Below are 23,940 nucleotides of genomic sequence, written 5' to 3' on the forward strand. Positions count from 1 at the left end.
CACTTGAAGAACATCAGCTCCCCCACCCACAGTAAAATAACCATCAGCCCACCACTCACAGTAAAATGACCATCAGCCACACACTCACAATAAAATAACCATCAGCCCCCCCCCCCCCACTCACAGTAAAATCTATATGTAGGGCAGCACGGTGGCTCAGTGGTTAGCACTATTGCGTTGCAGCTCTGGAATCCATATGTGGGCACTATCTACAGAGGGTTGTATGAGGGACACTATCTATAGGGGTTTCTATGTAGGGCACCATCTACAGAGGCTCTATGGGGGTCAATATCTACAGGGGGCTATGGGGGCACTATCTACAGGGGGCACGGTGTGTGTGTGTGTTTGTGTGTGTGTGTGTGTGTGTGTGTGTGTGTGTGTGAGACAGTGTATGGTACTATTATAATCAGTGACTCAGTGTATGGTGCTTTATTATATTTAGATGTGTTGAGAGTTTTAACTTTGTTTTATAGGTGCAGAAATGTTTTAAAAGTGAGAAGCTGAATACATCTGAGCAGAAAACTGCAGAAATGGGTCATGGTCGTGAGAAATCCATCATGGAGGTCTGGACTGGAGGGAGAAGAAAAGAACTAGAATCTGAGACGTCACCGGTGAGTCACTTAATGTAAATGTTTATTCTGCCTCTAATCAGCACTGTAGTCACTGTATGATCTGCAGCGAGATGATGGTGGTATGATTTCTTTCTTGTAAAACAGCAACTCCCAGCATATCCTCACCATTGCTCAGGCCATGCTGGGAGCTGTAGTTTTACACCGTACAAACCTATAAGGCAGGGGTTGCACTAAATTGAGCTGTATTTGTTCTTGTGCTGTGTATATGTTCTGAGCTTGGTTCTGATGCTGTATGTAAGTACTGAGCTTTGTTCTGGTGCTCTATATACGTATGGGATTGGTTTTGGCGCTGTATATATGTAATGAGTTTTGTTCTGGGGATGTCTGGGGATGTATTTAGGTACTGAGCCTGGTTCTGGTATTGTATATATATGTACTAAGTTTTGTACTAGTGCTGTATTTATGTACTGAGGTTGGTTCTGGTGCTGTATTTATGTACTGAGGTTGGTTCGGGTGCTGTATTTTTGTACTGAGATTTGTTCTGGTGCTGTATTTATGTACTGAGGTTGGTTCTGGTGCTGTATTTATGTACTGAGGTTGGTCCTGGTGCTGTATTTATGTACTGAGGTTGGTTCTGGTGCTGTATTTATGTACTGAGGTTGGTTCTGGTGCTGTATTTATGTACTGAGGTTTGTTCTGGTGCTGTATATATGTATGAGCTTGGTTCTAGTGCTGTATTTATGTACTGAGCTTGGTTCTAGTGCTTTATATATGTCAGAGCTTGGTTCTGGATCTGTAATTATATAGGATATATTTATAATAACAAAATTGCAGGGCACATGGAATTGTTCTCAATTCATTGTATATTTAATGGGAATCTGTCTGGTAGTTTTAACCCCTTAAACTGCCACCATGCGGTAATACATGACCTGAGAATATTCCCCTGTATGTTTTTTTCAGATGCAGCAAAATCTTTAAAATCCACCTTTAAAACGGTGCACACTATATGCTAATTACTCATTAAAGAGTCATGGAGCGGTGCCGCTATCCTGAAGAGTCACATAGTCCTGCCTCCAAACCCACCTTTCCATGTGTGAGTGACATCTCCCTGGCTGATACAACTTTCTCGGATGAGCCATTGCCTTGTGGCACTATACACAAGGGGGGGCTGTATGGCACTATACACAAAGGGGGGCTGTGTGGCACTATACACAAGGGGGAGCTGTGTGGCACAATACACAAGGGGGAGCTGTGTGGCACTATACACATGGGGAACTATGGCAGTATTTACAAGGGGGAGGGCTGTGGTTCTATCTACAGGGGGCTGAGTGTGGCGCAATCTACAGGGGTCTGTGTGTGGCAAAGGGGGGCTGTGCTGCACTATCTACTAAGGGGGCCTGTGTGGCACTATATACAAGAGAGGGGGGCTGTGTGGCACTATATACAGTGGGAGCTGTATAGCGCTATATACAGTGGGGGCTTTATGGCGATATCTACAGGGGGCTGTATGGCACTATCTACAAGGGGAGGTGGGGGCGCTATCTATAAATGGGGTGTGACACTGTCTGTAGGCGGGGCTATATAGCACTGTCTACAGGGGGGCTGTATGGCACATTCTACAGGGGGCACTATTTATAAGGGGGGCTGCGTGTGGCACTCGGGGGGCGGTCAAGAGTTTGCTATGGGGCCCAGTCTTTCCTAGTTACACCCCTGTCCCTGTCCATATATGGACAGTAACATCAGGGGCAACTCCTGAAGCGGAATCCCCGTCCACAGCGTAGATAGATAGATAGATAGATAGATAGATAGATAGATAGATAGATAGATAGATAGATAGATAGATAGATAGATAGATAGATAGATAGATAGATAGATAGATAGACAGATAGACAGATAGATAGATGATATACAACAAAGTTTGGTCAGCACATTCCAGCAAAATGAAAGATAGATAGATAGATAGATAGATAGATAGATAGATAGATAGATAGATAGATAGATAATAGGTTTTACTTATTGGGCCCACTTTGGTACCCATGGTAGATGTGGCATTGTGTCCTCTGCCTCACGGCTGCACTGTTCTTAATGCGTGTTCACTTTGGCCACCTCTTAAAGGGCCAGCGTGCTTGAAACTCAAAAATGTCTCATGAATCACTGTTGCTCTCCAGGACTATTTAAATGGGTTGTCCACTACCGAACAACTGATGACCTATTCACCGGATAGGTCATCAGTACATGATCGGTGGGGGTCCACACCATTATGCTGCTTCGGCTGCCTCCGGGCACCGGACGAACTAGGCGGAAGCAGTTGGCTCCAACCACGGAATAGTGGCAGAGCTGCAGTTCGGCAGCACGACCACGATGCAATGTACGGAGCCAACTGCTTCCGGCTCCATACATCACATTATGTGCAATAACATCCAGTGCCCGCAGGCCACAGGAGCAACTGGAGGGTCCGGCTGTCCGACCCGCACTGATGATATACTGATGACCTGGTGGATAGGTCATCAGTTGTCCCCTTAAGGCACCTTCATTATCCACCAGATGCCTGAGCAATATTGGAACAACTTAGTGTTATCCAGTGAAGGTTCCTGTATGCATCTGATCCTGTCTGCTATTGCTATCAGTTATCAGCTTGTATCCAGTCTGCTATTGCTATCAATTATCAGCCTGTATGCGATTATCCATTACCAGCTTGCATCCATTACGCTATTGCTAACTGTGGTCAGCCTATATCCGGTTATTCATTACCAGTCTGTATCTAGTACGCTATTGCTATCTGTGGTCAGCCTGTATCCAGTTTTCCATTACCAGCCTGTATCCAGTAATCCATTACCAGCCTGTATCCAGTTATCCATTACCAGTTCGATGTTGCTATAAGTTATCTGCCGGTGTCCAGCTACCTGCCTGGATCCAGCAACCTGCTACCTGCCTTTGTCCATCTACCTGCTTGTGTCCAGCTACCTGCCTGTGTCCAGCTACCTACTACATGCCTGTGTACAGCTGCTTGCTTGTGTCCTGCTACCTGGATGTGACCAGTTACCTGCCTGTCCACAACCATCTGCCAGTGCATGTTTCTTATCTGTTTGGCCAGCAGCTACTTCGCTGGGACCACCTCAAGTGGTAGTGGCCTGGTAGCCTCCCCCCAGCAAAGACCAGATCCCTGTATAGGGGTTAAAGAGTGAAGACTATGGAGGCTACTTAGATAACGCCCTTAGTGGTGGCCCGAAGCCAAACCGGTGGGGAAGCCCAGTGAGTCCACAAACCTGATGATCGTAACCCACTCCTGATCACTCAGTCTCCCAATGATTAGGCAATCCCCACTTTCACTCTAAACCAACCTGGTAACATTTACTGAATAAACATTGTACCACAAATAAAAAAACAAATAAATAAACAATCAGGGTGAGTCTCCTATCCGACTTCAGATGGCAGAATTCGTGTGCCTTCATATTCCACTGTATTCATGGTTCTCCTTAGTGAAGTTACAGAAAATCTGTAACATATAACAAACATAGGTTGGCACAAAGAAAGGCTGTCTGCAACAGCCAAAGCCCAATTTCCCAGCCACCACAATAGATAAAATAAATAACTTTTATTCAGCTACGTATAGCTCGGACAGACCACATGAAATGAATTTAAAATTGTCAGCAGCCGAGGACCGGGCACACATATGTGTCATCTGATTCAACAGACACATATAATATTAGACGTAGGATTATCAGTGTTTCTCCCTATCCAGTTAGAATTAGTAAGTAACAGTAGGTCCGGTCGGCGGCTGTGTTTAAAACATTAGCAGCCCCCCCGACATGTTTCGCTACTAAGTAGCGTCCTCAGGGGTCCACGGGGCTAATGGCGGCGCGAAATGAAACTGATCCTGATATAGATACGCCGGATGACATATTAGGAGGTGTGTCAGGCCCAATAGCCAATAGCAGCGGGAGAGACATAGCGAACTCTCAGCTGTATCCAGCCGACGTATGGACAGCAGAGTGAGATAGTCAAATCACAAACGGGAGGTGGCGCATGCGTATGGGAGCAAAGGGAGAACTTTAGTGATTTCACCCTAGTTCAGATCGCGACTTTACAAGGGAGTCGCTAGCGCATGTGCAGATAAACCACATACCGACATAGCGCCAGAGATGTGTACTCTGGCCGCTAACGCTCTTTTTGTATCCCAAAACAACCCACGATCATATCATCTGTCATCACCTTATTATTGGCGTTACTTGGCCCGCACTCATCAAAGGGCACCAGCCGATACTGACGGCAATATAGTAATATGAAGCCCATAATGAGAAAGGGCTATAGATAGATAATTAAGTTGTAGCCGATGAATGCAGAGGTCAGGAGATGAGCCCATATTGAAGAGACCACTCAATGTCTCGTCCCCACATTATCCCGAGTGAACACCTACCAGACGATTACACTACCGCATTCAGAAACGGGGCAGCAAGGAGCCATATGTTATTACCAAACAATGAACATCTACACAATGTTAAAAAGGGTATACTTATAGTGAAGCATACAGAAGGGGGTCACCTCCAATATATAATTATATACACTGGATAGCACACTGGTTCCCCCTAAAAGAAGAGTCATTCACGGCTCGAGAGTCCCCCAGAAGTCCCCACTTGCGGTTACGCTATATTTCCCAACGCTACTACAGGATCAAACAAGGAATATATATAATGTAAAATTACAATAATCCGCCGCCATCACATGGTCAAACCGTAATGAAAATAAATCAACACATCAACTAGTCTAACCACTTACTTACAGGCGGCTATCTTTTTATTTGAAAGAATTCTCCACAATTATGCAAAGAATACAGAGATTGACAGACAGGTGGTATTCTAGTTTTCAGTAGATTTTAACATATATATACACACATATTGCTCTACAGTGGTCCAATAGTATAGACAGGGACAACAGTGAGAGAAAAATTCTCTCAGTGTCCAACTGTAGAGTCAAAGAAAAGCACTAAAAGTAAAACCCTCGTTCAGACCTGAGGGGGACATGGTATTTAATCGATGGATCCATCTCGCTTCCTCTTGCAAGAGTTTACGATCCAAATTGCCCGCTCTGGGGCCCATTTTGATTTGAGTGATGCCCCAAAATTTAAGCAGCTTAGGGTTACCTCCATGAAATTTAACAATATGTCTCGTAAGGGTGGTATCCTCATTACAAGTCACTGCACTCATATGCCTAGATACACGTCTCCTCAGCTCCTGAATGGTCTTACCCACATATAGCTTAGGACAGGGACACCTGGCGATATAAACCACCCCACTGCTCTGGCAGTTCAAAAACTGCTCTATTCGATAGGACTTCCCATCGACAGGATTAGAAAAGTTCTTAACAGTCGGCATTAGGGGGCAGAAAGAACATCTGCCACAAGGATGAAAACCCTTCAGTGATGATTTAAGCCAAGTTGAGGGAGTGTTGGAGTGTGGGTAAGACCATTCAGGAGCTGAGGAGACGTGTATCTAGGCATATGAGTGCAGTGACTTGTAATGAGGATACCACCCTTACGAGACATATTGTTAAATTTCATGGAGGTAACCCTAAGCTGCTTAAATTTTGGGGCATCACTCAAATCAAAATGGGCCCCAGAGCGGGCAATTTGGATCGTAAACTCTTGCAAGAGGAAGCGAGATGGATCCATCGATTAAATACCATGTCCCCCTCAGGTCTGAACGAGGGTTTTACTTTTAGTGCTTTTCTTTGACTCTACAGTTGGACACTGAGAGAATTTTTCTCTCACTGTTGTCCCTGTCTATACTATTGGACCACTGTAGAGCAATATGTGTGTATATATATGTTAAAATCTACTGAAAACTAGAATACCACCTGTCTGTCAATCTCTGTATTCTTTGCATAATTGTGGAGAATTCTTTCAAATAAAAAGATAGCCGCCTGTAAGTAAGTGGTTAGACTAGTTGATGTGTTGATTTATTTTCATTACGGTTTGACCATGTGATGGCGGCGGATTATTGTAATTTTACATTATATATATTTCTTGTTTGATCCTGTAGTAGCGTTGGGAAATATAGCGTAACCGCAAGTGGGGACTTCTGGGGGACTCTCGAGCCGTGAATGACTCTTCTTTTAGGGGGAACCAGTGTGCTATCCAGTGTATATAATTATATATTGGAGGTGACCCCCTTCTGTATGCTTCACTATAAGTATACCCTTTTTAACATTGTGTAGATGTTCATTGTTTGGTAATAACATATGGCTCCTTGCTGCCCCGTTTCTGAATGCGGTAGTGTAATCGTCTGGTAGGTGTTCACTCGGGATAATGTGGGGACGAGACATTGAGTGGTCTCTTCAATATGGGCTCATCTCCTGACCTCTGCATTCATCGGCTACAACTTAATTATCTATCTATAGCCCTTTCTCATTATGGGCTTCATATTACTATATTGCCGTCAGTATCGGCTGGTGCCCTTTGATGAGTGCGGGCCAAGTAACGCCAATAATAAGGTGATGACAGATGATATGATCGTGGGTTGTTTTGGGATACAAAAAGAGCGTTAGCGGCCAGAGTACACATCTCTGGCGCTATGTCGGTATGTGGTTTATCTGCACATGCGCTAGCGACTCCCTTGTAAAGTCGCGATCTGAACTAGGGTGAAATCACTAAAGTTCTCCCTTTGCTCCCATACGCATGCGCCACCTCCCGTTTGTGATTTGACTATCTCACTCTGCTGTCCATACGTCGGCTGGATACAGCTGAGAGTTCGCTATGTCTCTCCCGCTGCTATTGGCTATTGGGCCTGACACACCTCCTAATATGTCATCCGGCGTATCTATATCAGGATCAGTTTCATTTCGCGCCGCCATTAGCCCCGTGGACCCCTGAGGACGCTACTTAGTAGCGAAACATGTCGGGGGGGCTGCTAATGTTTTAAACACAGCCGCCGACCGGACCTACTGTTACTTACTAATTCTAACTGGATAGGGAGAAACACTGATAATCCTACGTCTAATATTATATGTGTCTGTTGAATCAGATGACACATATGTGTGCCCGGTCCTCGGCTGCTGACAATTTTAAATTCATTTCATGTGGTCTGTCCGAGCTATACGTAGCTGAATAAAAGTTATTTATTTTATCTATTGTGGTGGCTGGGAAATTGGGCTTTGGCTGTTGCAGACAGCCTTTCTTTGTGTTAATGTATATTGTGCCCGCCAGCCACTTGGGGTCACACTCTTTTTTGCAAACATAGGTTGGCAACTCATCTTATTACTGATCCATCTGTGATCATATTGCCGGAATCATATACGGGAAACACACACTTAACAGATACCTGTCATGGCTCTGGGGAATGTGGACCCACTGGGCCACTCCACCATAATGGAGTAGTAGCAGCTGGCCAAACAAATGTCAGTAACAGTCACTAGGATGAGAGTACCTAAACAGCTGGTTTGTGCTGCATAATCGGAACCTGGCTTGTGCTGGATTATCGTAAACTGCTTTGTGTTGTGTAGCGTCCATGGCCGCGGGCCGTCGGGTTTACTCACCTCCCGACGCCCGCAGCCATGGATCCGTGAGCGCTGGTCCCCATCTCCTTCCTAGGAGATGCCAGCGCTCACTTCTGCTCCGTTCTGCTCTGTCCCGTAGGGTGCGCGTGCACGCTCGTGCCCGGCCTTAAAGTGCCAGCGCGCGCACAAAGGAAATTGTCATCATCATGGACTGCCATGATTTTCTGGTCTATAAGAAGGCCCCGGGCCTTCTGATCCTTGCCTGAGCGTTGTTAGTCTATCCCGGTCTGTCTTGCAAATGGTCCCTTAGTGTTTCCCCGTTCCAGTTGTTACCCATGCTCTGTTACCCGTTCCTGTATCCCGTATTGTTCTTGTTCCTGTGCCTACCAGTGTTGGAATCGTGTCTACTGCACCTGTTGTCTTCTGCCACGTCCAGTGTCTTCTGCCACATCCAGTGTCTTCTGCTACATCGGATACTGCCCGCCACGTCTGGCGCTACCTGCCGCACCGGCCTCCATCCGTTCTGAAGCAACAGCCACCGTCTGGACTAGTTCAGGTACCCAAGCATTGCTATTTGCTATTGACTTTCGTTTAGACTGTGACCTGGTCAGCTGCCTTGCCGCTACAGCGGAACGGCCTAGTGGGTCCACATACCCTGTGACCGTGACAGTACGCTCAGGCCATGGAACCCGCTGGCCAGCCCAAGACCGCAGTCCAGAAGATACAGACAGAGATGCATGACCTACGCACACGTCAGGATCAACTCCTTGAGGCTGTGAATTCTATCCTGGTCCGCCTGGATCTACTCACTGTTCCACCCCCGGTTCTTCCTCCTGAAGCTGTTGCTGTGCCACTGCCCGTTGCTCCTCTTGTTTGTTCCGGATCCACAGTTCCTCTGCCTCTTCCTCCTCGCTATGACGGTGATCCCAGAGCATGTAGAGGATTTCTTAATCAATGTACAGTTCATTTTAGGCTGCGGCCTCATCTCTTCCCCTCCGAGGAGGCCAAAGTGGCGTTTATTATCTCCCTCCTCGCTGGCAAGGCCCTCGCATGGGCGAACCCAATATTGGAGCAACAAGGACCTGTATCCTCGGACCTAGCCTTGTTCCTGCAGTCCTTTCGTGCCGTGTTCGAGGAGCCGGGTCGAACATCCTCTGCCGCAGCCGCTCTGTTGACCCTCAAGCAAGAGGCCTCCACAGTAGGGGAGTATGCTATCTCCTTCCATACCCTAGCAGCCGAGCTGGCATGGAACAATGAGGCACTGGTGGTGACCTTCTGGCAGGGACTGTCCTCTCACGAACTGGCGGCCATTGACCTTCCTTCTACCTTGGATGCCCTCATCCTGTTAGCCACCTGGGTTGATATGAGAATCCGGGAGCGCACTCAAGAGGTTCGATAGGAGAGCCGGGCCCACAGACCAGCACCCTCGGTCCAGAGACCACTATTGTCTTCCCCTAGTGCGCTCCCTGAAGAACCCATGCAGGTAGACAGAGTCCAGTTATCTGAACAGGAGAGGCAGCGCAGACGCTCCTCTGGACTATGTATGTATTGTGGCCTTAAGGGTCATTTTGTGCTCCAATGCCCACAGAAGCCAGGAAACTCCAGCACCTAGGGTTGGTTGGAGAGGCAACTCTAGGTGGGACGTCTCCAAACATCAAAACCTCTTCCAAATTATCGATTCCTGTGGCCATCGTCTCCAGAGAGACGTCACATCCTTCCTCTGCCTATCTTGACTCCGGAGCAGCTGCTGATTTCATCCAGCAGGATCTAGTGGATCGTTTACACCTACCCACAGTTCTTCTACCTACCCACAGACCCCTGGCTGTTGCCTCTGTGAATGATCTACCATTGTCCGATCCGATTGTGTTCATCACGGAGCCTTGACACTACGGGTTGGAGCTCTTCACTCAGAGCAGATCGCCTTCCTTGGGCTACCCAAGGCTATCAATCCTATCCTGCTGGGTCTGCCATGTCTTCGCCTACACGCCCTGGTTCTTGACTGGAGTTCCGGAGAAATTCTTCAATGGGGTACCAGATGCCATAGCCATTGCCTGTCACAAGTTCATCCTGTTATGCCCCCTCTACCTCAGTCACTCTCCGATCTACCATCTCAGTATGCCAATTTTGCGGATGTCTTCAGCAAGCGAGAGGCTGAGACGTTGCCACCACATCAGAATTATGACAGCCCCATTGAATTTGTTCCAAATGCTTCTCTTCCCCATGGATGGGTATATCCTCTCTCCTTGCTAGAGACTTTATCCATGTCAGCCTATATCAAGGAGAATTTGGATAGGGGTTTTATTAGAAAATCTTCCTTCCCGGCCGGGGTCGGGTTCTTCTTCGTTAAGAAGAGAGATTGATCTCTGCGACTCTGCATTGACTACCGTGGTCTCAACCAGATCACGGTCAAGAACAAATACCCGTTGCCACTTATATCCGAGCTGTTTGACCGTATACGAGGAGCCAGAATTTTTTCAAAATTAGACTTGCGTGGGGCTTACAATTTGAGTCGAATCCGTCAAGGGGACGAGTGAAAGACGGCGTTCAATACCTGAGACGGGCACTACGAATACCTGGTGATGCCCTTCGGACTGTGTAACGCTCCTGCAGTATTTCAGGAATTCGTCAATGATATTTTCAGAGATATCCTCTATATCTGTGTTGTAGTCTATCTCGAAGATATTTTGATTTTCTCCCCAGGTCTGACGACCCATCGGAGGGATGTCCATCAGGTTCTACTGCAATTAAGGGAGAATCAATTATATGCCAAGTTGGAAAAGCGCGTCTTTGAAAAGAAGTCTTTGCCCTTCCTGGGCTACATCATCTCGGATCAAGGTCTCAAGATGGATCCTGAGAAACTAAAGTCTGTCCTGGAATGGCCACATCCTCAAGGCCTAAGGGCCATACGGCGTTTCCTGGGATTTGCCAATTTCTACCGTCAGTTTATTCCAAACTTCTCATCTGTGACGGCTCCCATCTCTACCCTTACCAAGAAGGGTGTGAACGCCAAGGTGTGGACTCCAGATGCAGAGTCCGCATTTATTAGCCTCAAGAAAGCCTTCACTTCAGCCTCGATCCTCCATCATCCAGACGTATCTCAGCAGTTTTATTTGGAGATGGACGCTTCTTCTGTTGGTGCAGGTGCACTTCTGTTCCAGAGGAGCTCCAAAGGAAAGGCAGTAGTATGTGGCTATTACTCGAGACTTTTTTCTTCTGCAGAGCGCAATTACTCTATTGGGGATCGGGAGCTACTGGCCATCAAATTGGCTCTGGAGGAGTGGAGACATTTTTTAGAGGGCACAGCTCACCGCATCTTGAGCTACACTGACCACAAGAACCTCACCTATCTTCAGTCCGCTCAACGACTAAATCCCCGTCAAGCCAGGTGGTTGCTGTTCTTCACCCATTTCCAATTCGTGCTCCACAACCGTCCCGTTGACAAGAATGTGAGGGCCGGTGCCCTGTCCAGGTCATTTGAGACGGATGGCACATTTTATCCCACTGACCGGCCTACCTTCTGCTCCCCGACTGGCGAGTCTCTTCATTCAGCACATCTTTTGCTTGCATGGCTTGCCCCTTCACATTGTGTCCCACCGGGGGGTTCAATTTACCTCAAAATTCTGAAGAGCCCTTGGTAAACTCTGGGATGTGAGGTTGGACTTTTCCTCAGCCTATCACCCCCAGTCCTATGGGCAAGTCGAGAGGATCAACCAGATCATGGAGAATTATCTCCGCCACTTCATCTCTTTGCAGCATGATAACTGGGTACAGCTTCTTCCATGGGCCGAGTTCTCGTATAACAACCACACAAGTGAGACCACCACTTCCACTCCGCTTTTCATTGTGTACAGTCAACATCCTAGAGTCCCTCTTCCTATGTCAACTACATCTCAGGTACCCGCTGCTGACTCTGCATTTGGGGACTTTCTGCAAATCTCGCAACAGACCCGGTCCTCTATTTTGCTGGCAGTCGATCGCATGAAGTGAAAAGCGGATACAAAGAGAAGAGAGCCGCTTCAGTATCTTCCAGGTACCAAAATCTAGCTGTCCTCATGGAACATTCGTTTGAAGGTGCCTTCATACAAGTTTGCTCCCAGGTTCCTCGAACCTTTTTAGATTCTGCAACAGATAAACCCTGTCTCCTATAAGCTTCGGCTGCCTCCTACCCTCGGAATCCCCAACTCCTTTCATGTGTCCCTCCTGAAACCAATGGTCCTGAACCGCTACAGTAAGACTTGAAGTTCCACAGTTGCTCCCAGCAGTTCTTCTGATGTGTTCGAGGTGAGGGAGATCCTGGACTTCAAAAGGGTAAGAGGAAGGACTTTCTATTTGGTGGACTGGAAAGGGTTTGGTCTTGAGGAGAGGTCCTGGGAGCCGGAAGAGAACCTCAGTGCCCCTGCTCTCATTAGGAGGTTACTCTCTCGCTCTGGCTCCAAGAAGAGGGGGCGTAAGAGGGAGGATACTGTAGCGTCCATGGCCTCGGGCCGTCGGGTTTACTCAGCTCCCGATGCCCGCAGCCATGGATCAGTGAGCGCTGGCTCGCATCTCCTTCCTAGGAGACGCCAGCGCTCAGTTCCGCTCCGGTTCGCTGTGTCCCGTAGGCTGTGCGCGCACACTCGTGCCGGTCTTAAAGGGCCAGCGCGCATGCATGAAAACAATCATCATCATCAACTCACGTGATTTCCTTGACTATAAGAAGGTCCCTGCCCTTCTGATTCTTGCCTGAGCATTGTTAGTGTATCCCAAGTCTGTCTTGCAAATGGTCCCTTAGTGTTTCCCGTTCCAGTTGTTACCCATGCCCTGTTACACGTATCCTGTATCCCGTGCTGTGTTCTCATTTCTGAAACCTCTTAGTGTTGGAGTCGTGCCCTACTGCACCTGCTGTTGTTTGCCACGTCCAGTGTCTTCTACCACATCCAGTGTCTTCTGCCACGTCCAGTATCTTCTGCCATGTCTAGTACCGTCCGCCATGTCTGGCGCAACCTGCTTCACTGACCTCCATCCGTGCTGAAGCCACAGCTACTGTCTGGACTAATTCAGGTACCCGAGTGTTACAAACTCCTATAGACTTTTGTATAGACTGTGACCTGGTCAGCTGCCTCTCCGCTACGCTGGAGCGGCCTAGTGGGTTCACATAACCTGTGACCGTAACACCAAGGTAGAAGGGAGATCATGACACGCCAGTTCATCTTTGATTTTACTGGCTAATCCCTGCCAGGTTGCCATCAAGGCCTCATTGTTCCAGGCAAGCTCTTCTGTCAAAGTACGGAACTATATGGCATACTCTTCTACCGACGATTCCCATTGGCAGAGAGTCAGAAGCGAAGCAGTGGTAGAAGACGTTCGGCCAAGTTCCTCAAACACAGTGCGAAAAGTCTCTAAGAACAACTGCTGGCTGGTAGATTCTGGTAGATTCCAGCCCCTCACGTTCCCGCATAGTGTTCGCCCATGCAAGAGCTTTGCCAGATAGTAAATAGACAATGAAGGCAACTTTGACAGATCAGAAGGGAACAAATGTGCATGCAGCTGGAAATGGATCTTGCACTGGTTGAGGAAGCCTCGACAGGTTCTTGCATCTCCATCGGAACGAGGTGGAAGTGGCAAAGAAATTCCAGCCCCAGAACTGACTGGAGTTATGACGGGTTGAGGAATAGGTGGAGCAGCAACTTGAGAGGTAGTCAGGGGAGCAACAGTGGCAATGGAATTGACCGCTTGCAGAAGCTGATCCTGGTGTGACCGTAGATCTCACATGTCCGCTTGCATTGCTTGGACGGCCGACTAGGATTCACCAGGGGGATCCATTGCCTGAGCACACTGTCACGGCTCTGGGGAATGTGGACTCACTGGGCCACTTCGCCATAACGGAGTAGCAGCTGGCCAAACAAATATCAGTAACAGTCACTAGGACGAGAGTACCTGGATAGCTGGTTTGTGCTGGTTTATTGGAAGCTGGCTTGTGCCAGATTACCGGAAGTTGGTTTGTGCCGGATTATCGGAAGCTGGCTTGTGTCGGATAATTGGAAGCTGGCTTGCGCTGGATAATTGGAAGCTGGCTTGTTCTGGATAATTGGAAGCTGGCTTGTTCTGGATAATCGGAAGCTGGCTTGTGCTGGATTATCGGATTTGTCTCGGGTACAGGACACGGATACTGAAGTCGTCACGCACACTGGACTTGACACGGACACTGAACACGGATACTGAAGTCGTCATGGACACTGGACTTGACTCGGACACCGGACACGGATACTGAAGGTATCACGGACACTTTGGTCCTTTGGACGAGGATACAATTGACATCGCTGGTTCCATGATAGCAACATTTTGTGGTGCTGTGGAGAGACAAAGAGAAATACGATAGTGTGCGATGGCAAAAACAATAAAAATATAATGCATGTCTTTGCTAATTTTTTTGGTTATCGGTAACTCGATTTTCTCATGTCCATGACACTGCGCTTATGAACGATGGGGAAATTAGATGAGGTTTAGCTGGCTATTAAGGGGTGGAGGAGGCCAGTTTCTTTTTTTTTTTTACATAAAAAATGTACACGTGCCTATAATAGTCCATATACTCTTGTGAATGGTAGAGTATTGTAGCATTTCTTTTTATAGTTCTTTATATTTTTTAAGCACTCGCTATAGTTTTTATTGGAGTACAGTTTGAGATTATCTAGTACTGTATTGAAGTATTTCTCACTTTATGGAGTGACATTTACATATTTTATGGTGAAAGTGTTTTGTACTGCATACTTTTATTTTCAATCTCTCTTTGGTGGTATTAGTGGATTTCTGTAATGCAATATTTTTGTAGAAGTACTTAGCAGTTTATGGCAATGATATTTAAAAATTCCATGACATTTTATTAAACGACTGTATGGTGGGATAATTTTGAGACCTTTTAGAAGTTTTTGGCATGTTATGGCAGTTCACCATGGCAGTATAATTTAAACATTAATGACTTTTTGTTTTATAAGGCCCTACATAGTCATATTAGCTGGCTCTTGAAGATGCTATGGTTTATTGGTATCTATTGGTATATGGCAGTATTACATGCACTATGTATGTACATCATTTTTGAAAATATGTATTATTATTTGGTCTATGCATGTCATGTTGTAATTTATTTATTATAGCATAGCAATGGTATTTGTCCATTGTATGATGGAAATATGTTTGTATAGCATTTGGTTTTGAACATTATTATGTTGCCAGTATATAACTTTATTGTAGCATTTTGGCATTGTATAACAATCTTTTTCATTATGGCATGGCAATATTACTTGGGTAAATTGTGTTTTTATTTGTGCATTGTATGTCAGTTTTTGTTAGTATAAGGCTAGTATATGGCAGTTTTATGTTGGACACTGTTTAGATGTACTATAAAACTTTATATGGCAAGATTTGACACTATATGCTATTATTTTAGCACTGGAGGATGTATTTCTGAGCATGCATATTGGTAGCTCAGAGGGTTAGTATTTTGCAGCTTATGTGCTCCGTTAAAATCGTAGGTATTTCTATGACATGTGTGAAAAAAAAAACACAATTATTTTTACCGGCTAAAGGATTTGCTTAGTTCCATGATAGCAACATTTTGTGGTGCTGTGGTGAAACAAAGAGAAATACAATAGTGTGTGATGGCAAAAACAAAAACAATATATACATAATGCAAGTCTTTGCTAATGTTTTTGATTACCGGTAACTCGATTTCCTCATGTCCATGACACTGCGCTTATGAGTGATGGGGAAATTAGGTGAGGTTTGGCTGGCTATTAAGGGGTGGAGGAGGCCAGTTTGTTGTTTATTTTTTCCCATAATAATTGTACACATGCCTATGATAGGCTATATACTCTGGTGAATGGTAAAGTATTGTAGAATTAATTTTTTATATTTTTATATTTTTTAAGCACTCACTATAGTTCTTATTGGAGTACAGTTTGAGATTATTTTGTACTGTATGGAAGTATTTCTCCCTTTATGAATTGACATTTGCATATTTTATGGTGGAAGTGTTTTGTACTGCATACTTTAGTTTTCAATCTCTCTTTGGTGGCATTAGAGCTTGGTAGCATTAGAGCTTGGTAGCAGATCAGCAGCCCTGCCATGCCATCGCAGGGCTGCCGACTGCTGCTATGGCAACAGGAGGTCGAACAATGGCCTCTTGCCTTGCCATTATGGAAGCCGATTAGGCCACGCCAAGAGGCGAAGCCTAATTGCCTTGCTGTCAGTGAACGACTGACAGATCTAATACATTGCACTACATAGGTAGTGCAATGTATTAAAAAAACAAACAAACAGTTGGACCTTCAAGTCCCCTAGTGGGACTAAAACAAAGTGTAAACATTTTTTAACAAAAGTGTGAAAAAAAAACGTGGAAAACATACACTACCGTTCAAAAGTTTGGGGTCACCCAGACAATTTCCTTTTTTCCATGAAAACTCACACTTATATTTATCAAATGAGTTGCAAAATGACTAGAAAATATAGTCAAGACATTGACAAGGTTAGAAATAATGTTTTTTATTTGAAATAATAATTTTCCCCTTCAAACTTTGCTTTCGTCAAAGAATGCTCCATTTGCAGCAATTACAGCATTGCAGACCTTTGGCATTCTAGCTGTTAATTTGCTGAGGTAATAGGTAAGCGCTGTCCACAGGGTATGGCATGGCGTTGCAAAATGGAGTGATAGCCTTCCTTATTCAAAATCCCTTTTACCTTGTACAAATCTCCCACTTTACCAGCACCAAAGCAACCCCAGACCATCACATTACCTCCACCATGCTTGACAGATGGCGTCAGGCACTCTTCCAGCATCTTTTCAGTTGTTCTGCATCTCACAAATGTTCTTCTGTGTGATCCAAACACCTCAAACTTCGATTCGTCTGTCCATAACACTTTTTTCCAATCTTCCTCTGTCCAATGTCTGTGTGCTTTTGCCCATATTAATCTTTTCCTTTTATTAGCCAGTCTCAGATATGGCTTTTTCTTTGCCACTCTGCCCTGAAGGCCAGCATCCCGGAGTCGCCTCTTCACTGTAGACGTTGACACTGGCGTTTTGTGGGTACTATTTAATGAATCTGCCAGTTGAGGACCTGTGAGGCGTCTATTTCTCAAACTAGAGATTCTAATGTACTTGTCTTGTTGCTCAGTTCTGCAGCGGGGCCTCCCACTTCTCTTTCTACTCTGGTTAGAGCCTGTGTGTGCTGTCCTCTAATCGAACCCACAAATGTAATGCTCCAGATTCTCAACTAGCTCAAAGGAAGATCCGTTTTATAGCTCCTCTAAACAGCAAAACCGTTTACAGCGGTGCTAACATAATTGCACAAGGGTTTTCAAGTGTTTTCTAATCATCCATTAGCCTTCTAACACAGTTAGCAAACACAATGTACCATTAGAACACTGGAGTGATGGTTGCTGGAAATGGGCCTCTATACACCTATGTAGATATTGCATTAAAAAACAGACGTTTGCAGCTAGAATAGTCATTTAGCACATTAACAATGTATAGAGTGTATTTCTGATTAATTTAATGTTATCTTCATTGAAAAAAACTGTGCTTTTCTTTCAAAAATAAGGACATTTCTAAGTGACCCTAAACTATTGAACGGTAGTGTATAATAAAAGTTTCAAGTAATAAAATAAAACACAATCGCCCTTTTTCCTTTTTCAAGTCCTTTATTATTGAAAAAAACGAAATAAACCATACATATTTGGTATCACCGTGACCGTAATGGCCTTAACTATAAAAAGATTATGTTATTTATTTGGGGGCGTGGCTTGGATGCAGACCGCGACGGACGCTTTTTGGTGAGCTCCGTCCAACAACCTCAAGCGACGAGGCATTAAAGCATACCTGAAGCTGGGAATTGGTCTGGTCTCCTGCTCCCGGTCCGGTGTACAGGATGATGACGAGGAAGAGGGGGAATAAGTCCGGCCCGAAGCGGCTGACGGACTTCTTCTCATCCCGCAGCATGAGGAAAGACGACTCACAAGATGGCGCCGGCTGCAGCTCCCCTGGGGCTGAGCGCGACAGAGAGGCGGGAATGGATTCGCCGGCAGCTTCAAACGGTGAGCCCGCAAACTCCCCTGAATGTCAGACGCTGGCAGGCCCTAGGTGCAGAGACAACCAGCTGCTACTTTCCCCTAGCTCCCCGGTGTCACCGGGAGGAGGACATGTACATAGGGCGGCTGTGAGACGTCAGCTAGAGGAGGACACCCTGCCCCCTGATAGTCAGGATTTACAGAGAGCCCAGCTTTCCTCCTGCAATTCAATATCGGAAGACATTTTGCCGGCTGATAGTGATCCGATTTCTAGCCTCCCTTCTACAGATCAGGTGGCATCGGAATCTTTTATTAAAGGACTGGTGATGGCCCTCAGAGGGTCCCTGCAAAAGGACTTGGCAAAGATCACAGCTACACTACACTCTAATATAGAGGATCTAGGGTCCAGAGTAGATCATGTAGAAACAAAAATGGGGGACTTTACCCAGGCACACAACGACCTAGTGGACGCACACGAGGCTTTGGAAGAGGAGATAGAGGTCATGAAATCTAAGATGGCAGATATGGAGGATAGGAATAGGAGGAACAACGTTAAATTTCGGGGCATCCCGGAATCTGTGTCTCCATCTGATCTCCCACTGTTCTTGCAAAAGCTGATTAAATCTCTCCTACCACAATCTACGCCTCAGGACCTGATCATAGATCGTGCGCATCGTCTACCCAAGCCTAAAGCTCTGCCATCAGATGTCCCAAGAGACGTTCTTTCCCGCATTCATTTTTTCCATGTCAAGGAAGCCTTAATGTTTGCGGCGCGAAGGGCCCAGAAGCTACCAGACCCATATGGAGGAGTACATCTCTATGCGGATCTTTCACAAGTCACGTTGCAAGCCAGAAGAAATTTCCTACCGGTTACTCTATCGCTACGAAACAACAAAATCCTGTATAAATGGGGATTTCCTACAAAGCTTTTGGTTCGGAAGGAGGATCGCACACATGTTTTTCATAAACCGGCAGAAGGAGTTAAGTGGCTGAAGGAATGGGGAATCCCGATGACCGACCTGCCAGTGAAACCCTTACCCAGGGGCCTGTCTAGAATTTCTCCGGAGTGGCGGGGTCAGGCTGATTCTCGCTGAAGATACTTAGATTTGAGTTCATGAGGTTGAGTCTCTTCAAGTCAAACTCTCGTCCCCAGTAATCCTTACAGGATCGTTGAGGTCTTCTAGATCCTGTTGTCTTTACATTTCTTCAGGGACTGTTTCGTCCCGGACGTATGTGGTTATTATTGTGGTTCAATTGTCCCCTGTTTTTCTTCCACACCTTTTTCACCAGGTATATTTTCTTCAGTGCTCCTTCAGATGTTGATACGAAGAGATTAATGTATTTTACATATTGTATAATGCTCAATTGGAAATGTGATAATGGCGGTTAAAATAGTTTCGATGAATGTAAAAGGCTTGAATAGCCCATTTAAGAGGTCCTCCGCATGGAAAGAGGCGCGAAACTCGAGAGCAGATATCCTGTGTTTACAGGAAACCCATTTCCAGAAGGCGCATCATCCTCCTTTTGCTAACACCAATTTCCCTCATGTTTTTATGGCTAATTCTGATAAGAAAAAAGCAGGGGTTTTGGTGGCGTTCAGAGACGCTCTGGATTTTAAGCTTGTGGATTCCTTGATTGATGTGGGAGGGAGATTTCTTGCTCTGGTATGTGTTATCAATGACTCTTTAATAACATTAGTCAATATATATGCCCCTAATATCTCACAGATCCGATTTCTGAACAAAACCATGCGGAAAATCCGTAAGATTCAAAAGGGCCAGCTCATTCTTTGTGGAGATTTTAATGTGGTTCCAGACAGAGTCATGGACACTACTAGCAAGAGCAGGAGGTCTCTCCCTACACTCTCACCGTGGGCTCAGAAAGAGGACCTTTATGATGTGTTTAGATGCCATAATGTGTTGTCCCGGGAATTTACTTACTACTCTTCTTGCCACCACACTTTTTCTCGGATTGACATGTTTATGGTAGATAAATGGTTGCTTCAGGCTGTAATTAAGGCAGAGGTAGGGGAGATCACATGGTCAGATCATGCCCCTATTTCCATGCAGATAGCGCTGGCCCCCTGGTCTCGTCCCTTCAGAAATTGGCGTAACAACACCTTCCTGATGGCCCTTCCCAAATATAAAGCTCATATCTCCTCTCAGATACAGGAGTATTTTGATCTCAATGACTCCCCAGACGTAGATCCCTTTACCCTGTGGAACGCTCATAAAGCAGTGATGCGGGGAATCCTGATTCAACAGAGTTCGCATTATTATAAACAGAAACGGGTCAATACGGATAGGGTCTTAGACCAGATTAGAGTTCTAGAGACACAGCAAAAAGCCTCCCCTTCGGTCACACTAAACGAGGCCCTGACCAAGCTTAGGCAGGAACTGAGAAGGCTGCTTATAGCGGACTTTGATAAACATTTAACCTCGCTTCGTATGACATATTACACCTCCCATAATAAGGCGGGCAAATATATGGCGACAAGGGTTAAATTGAAACAACAGAAGAGCAGAATTCCATTCCTGGAAGCAGAAAACAGGGATCCTAAGATTTCCAATCCTCAAGACATTGCTGACAGATTTAGCTTATTCTATTCTAAGCTATATAACTTAAGGGATGACCCTGCTACTCCTCACCCTACTTTGGAAACCATAGACAGATTCTTGGACCAGATACATCTGCCTAAGATTACCCCCCCTCAGCTAGAACAACTTAATGCCCCTATTCTGACAGAGGAGGTGATCAAAGTTATTAGGTTGGGTAAACAACATAAAGCCCCGGGACCGGATGGGTTCTCATCCGAATATTATAAAATAAATGAAAGAGCCTTAGCCCCGTATTTAGCGCGAGTATTTACCGCAGCAATGGATAGAGGTAATCTTCCCGAAGAGATGTTACAGGCGACAATAGTGACCATTCCCAAACAGGGGAAGCCTCCTACCCTGCCGGCTAATTTTAGGCCCATCTCACTACTGAACTGCGACACCAAACTTTATGCAAAAATTTTGGCCCAGCGCTTGCTGACTATCCTCCCTTCTATAATTCACAATACAAACAGAAAAAATGGGACATAAAGATCATCAAAACCACAAAAAAGGCCATACTCACTAGGTAGGTGGGTGGGTGAAAACCCGTTCCCATCAGGACGCAGACGGGTCAAAGAATGCTGCAGAAGGAGTGTGCATTAAGTAGTGATAGCCCCTCCCACTAGTCTTGAGGGGAGTGGCGGACTAAGTGCTCAAAGGTGTGCGATAAATGAGTGTCAGTGTAGTGCTAGGGTGTGAATGGATGGTAAAAAATAAATATGTATGTATGAAAGTGTGTAATAATGTAATAAAAATAAATAAATAAATAAATAAATAAATGTGATGAATAGGGGTCAGTGCTGTGAATAGTACATGGGGTGTCAGTACTATGTGTAATACGTGGAGGGATAATGTGCTGGTCGTCAGGCATGGCGTATCTTGCCGAATAACAGCCTATTTGTAACGCCGCTAGTGTTAGCTAAAGCGGGCTGCTCTGCATTCCAAACCAAACGCCAGCACATCATGCCCTCCCAGCATATAAGACCCGGCTGCGTCCTGAAAAAAAGTGTAGTATACGTAGTAAGAAATATCCATGAAACATGGGGTATTAGTTGTTATTTTGGCCAAAATACGCAAAGCTCGCAACCCAACGTCAAGGGTCCCCAGTGCCTTGCGAGTCCCTAACCAGAACTTTTCGTTCCTAATTTAAAAACACAAACAGAAAAAATGGGACATAAAGATCATCAAAACCACAAAAAAGGCCATACTCACTAGGTAGGTGGGTGGGTGAAAACCCGTTCCCATCAGGACGCAGACGGGTCAAAGAATGCTGCAGAAGGAGTGTGCATTAAGTAGTGATAGCCCCTCCCACTAGTCTTGAGGGGAGTGGCGGACTAAGTGCTCAAAGGTGTGCGATAAATGAGTGTCAGTGTAGTGCTAGGGTGTGAATGGATGGTAAAAAATAAATATGTATGTATGAAAGTGTGTAATAATGTAATAAAAATAAATAAATAAATAAATAAATAAATGTGATGAATAGGGGTCAGTGCTGTGAATAGTACATGGGGTGTCAGTACTATGTGTAATACGTGGAGGGATAATGTGCTGGTCGTCAGGCATGGCGTATCTTGCCGAATAACAGCCTATTTGTAACGCCGCTAGTGTTAGCTAAAGCGGGCTGCTCTGCATTCCAAACCAAACGCCAGCACATCATGCCCTCCCAGCATATAAGACCCGGCTGCGTCCTGAAAAAAAGTGTAGTATACGTAGTAAGAAATATCCATGAAACATGGGGTATTAGTTGTTATTTTGGCCAAAATACGCAAAGCTCGCAACCCAACGTCAAGGGTCCCCAGTGCCTTGCGAGTCCCTAACCAGAACTTTTCGTTCCTAATTTAAAAACACAAACAGAAAAAATGGGACATAAAGATCATCAAAACCACAAAAAAGGCCATACTCACTAGGTAGGTGGGTGGGTGAAAACCCGTTCCCATCAGGACGCAGACGGGTCAAAGAATGCTGCAGAAGGAGTGTGCATTAAGTAGTGATAGCCCCTCCCACTAGTCTTGAGGGGAGTGGCGGACTAAGTGCTCAAAGGTGTGCGATAAATGAGTGTCAGTGTAGTGCTAGGGTGTGAATGGATGGTAAAAAATAAATATGTATGTATGAAAGTGTGTAATAATGTAATAAAAATAAATAAATAAATAAATAAATAAATAAATGTGATGAATAGGGGTCAGTGCTGTGAATAGTACATGGGGTGTCAGTACTATGTGTAATACGTGGAGGGATAATGTGCTGGTCGTCAGGCATGGCGTATCTTGCCGAATAACAGCCTATTTGTAACGCCGCTAGTGTTAGCTAAAGCGGGCTGCTCTGCATTCCAAACCAAACGCCAGCACATCATGCCCTCCCAGCATATAAGACCCGGCTGCGTCCTGAAAAAAAGTGTAGTATACGTAGTAAGAAATATCCATGAAACATGGGGTATTAGTTGTTATTTTGGCCAAAATACGCAAAGCTCGCAACCCAACGTCAAGGGTCCCCAGTGCCTTGCGAGTCCCTAACCAGAACTTTTCGTTCCTAATTTAAAAACACAAACAGAAAAAATGGGACATAAAGATCATCAAAACCACAAAAAAGGCCATACTCACTAGGTAGGTGGGTGGGTGAAAACCCGTTCCCATCAGGACGCAGACGGGTCAAAGAATGCTGCAGAAGGAGTGTGCATTAAGTAGTGATAGCCCCTCCCACTAGTCTTGAGGGGAGTGGCGGACTAAGTGCTCAAAGGTGTGCGATAAATGAGTGTCAGTGTAGTGCTAGGGTGTGAATGGATGGTAAAAAATAAATATGTATGTATGAAAGTGTGTAATAATGTAATAAAAATAAATAAATAAATAAATAAATAAATGTGATGAATAGGGGTCAGTGCTGTGAATAGTACATGGGGTGTCAGTACTATGTGTAATACGTGGAGGGATAATGTGCTGGTCGTCAGGCATGGCGTATCTTGCCGAATAACAGCCTATTTGTAACGCCGCTAGTGTTAGCTAAAGCGGGCTGCTCTGCATTCCAAACCAAACGCCAGCACATCATGCCCTCCCAGCATATAAGACCCGGCTGCGTCCTGAAAAAAAGTGTAGTATACGTAGTAAGAAATATCCATGAAACATGGGGTATTAGTTGTTATTTTGGCCAAAATACGCAAAGCTCGCAACCCAACGTCAAGGGTCCCCAGTGCCTTGCGAGTCCCTAACCAGAACTTTTCGTTCCTAATTTAAAAACACAAACAGAAAAAATGG

The sequence above is a fragment of the Rhinoderma darwinii genome, chromosome 8, assembly GCF_050947455.1.
Source record: "Rhinoderma darwinii isolate aRhiDar2 chromosome 8, aRhiDar2.hap1, whole genome shotgun sequence".
NCBI lineage: Eukaryota > Metazoa > Chordata > Amphibia > Anura > Rhinodermatidae > Rhinoderma > Rhinoderma darwinii.